This window comes from Silene latifolia, chromosome Y (genome assembly GCF_048544455.1).
Source record: "Silene latifolia isolate original U9 population chromosome Y, ASM4854445v1, whole genome shotgun sequence".
NCBI classification, from domain to species: Eukaryota; Viridiplantae; Streptophyta; class Magnoliopsida; order Caryophyllales; family Caryophyllaceae; genus Silene; species Silene latifolia.
In genome coordinates, this window is record NC_133538.1 from 345836990 (window position 1) to 345838546 (window position 1557).

At 36.3% G+C, this 1557-nt stretch overlaps 1 long non-coding RNA gene across 1 annotated transcript; it reads left to right on the forward strand.

Moving 5' to 3' along the window:
- The first annotated feature begins 254 nt into the window (after window positions 1-254).
- Window positions 255-972, forward strand: LOC141633607 (uncharacterized). Its single transcript, XR_012538393.1, has 3 exons — window positions 255-377; window positions 572-717; window positions 847-972. It is a non-coding gene; the product is annotated as an uncharacterized LOC141633607 (long non-coding RNA).
- Window positions 973-1557: the final 585 nt, after the last annotated feature.

Consider the following 1557-nt stretch of genomic DNA (forward strand, 5'->3'; position numbering starts at 1 on the left):
GGCTCAACTAAATTGTTCCTTCTATCTAAAGGCTGCTCAATACTTTCATTGATGCAATTTTTGGGCTAAATTTGAAATGGCCTCTTTATTGATTCAAGTCCGCTGGCACCAAATAATTTTGAGAACAGGGTTCTGTTGTTTTAAAATGGTCTCTTTGTTTTCGTCATATGGAAATAACATAGGGTAAGGCTCCTACAATGTGAGCAATATGCTGAAAATTTTGTCTGACTTTGTGATTCTCAGGGAGTAAATGGAGTTCCTCCAATACCTGATGGCTATAATCCCGCCACTTGGATGCTTGAGGTTACCACCCCTGCCATTTAAGCGAAAATTGGTGATGACTTCGCAAACATCTATAGAAACTTCAACCAGTTCAGGTAATTTCTATTGAGTTTCCCTCAGAGAGGTTATTGTAGTTTTTACTCAATGGTATGTTTGCTTATAAGTTATAACCAATATGTTTCATGTTAATCATTCATGAACCTAAAGAAATGTAGAAGCTTCAATAGAGGAATTGAGTATACCACGACCTGGAACACAACCTCTACAATTTGATACCAAATTCTCTCAGGATATTGTATCGCAGTTTCAGCTTTGCCTTAAGAAACAAGATCTTGTGTACTGGCGAAGTCCACAATACAATGCTGTGAGATTCTTTTTAGCTACCATATGTCCATTACTTGTTTGCTTCATGTTTTGGAACATCGACTTTAAAAGGTACCTTCCTCACTCAAATATTACATGTGCATATAAATTGCATTTTCGACCATACTTTTGTGCTTTCATTGAGATTTTATAGATAAGAGTCTATTTGCGTTAACTTTTTAAATTTGTTCCTTTCCGAAGGGACACAATCATTAGCATAGTTACGATAATGGGAGCTCTTCATTCTGCTTGCTTGTTCTTGGGTGTCAGCAATGCTTCTTCGGTTCAACCTGTAGTTTCTATTGAGAGAACAGTTTTTTACAGAGAAAAGGCAGCTGGAATGTATTCTCTATTTACCTATACTGCAGCTCAGGTATACATCTACTCTAATAATCAATTTCTGTGACTTTGCGTGTCACTGTAAGTTTGATGACTAGTTCAGCATCATTTTTCTGTAATTTGAAAGCCTCTGTGGTGGATTAGTGCAAATGTCGAACTTCTGATTAAGACATATTCATTATGTTGTTTGTAACAGGCTCTTATTGAAATTCCATACATAGTCGTCCAAAGTTCAAACATTCCTGTATAGCATCATCACATATTTCATGATCGGTTTTGCGAGGACTATCACTTTCACATTCCTCTTTGCTTCAATAAAGCAAAAATGAATCTCATGAAGACCTCTCTTCATGTCCTTCGTGATATTTTATACACTTAGTAAGAGTGAATTACGATAAAGTGAGTGCAACATGTGGCAAAATCTCAACTTCTTGCGAAATTAGACTACCTAACCGTTCAATTGTTATCATATGCCTAAACTCTTTAGCGCATAAACAATCGATTTGGCCTTTCTCGAAGTGAGCCATTTGACGGTATCATATTGGAGTATTATAAGTGTTTTTGAAAACTCTT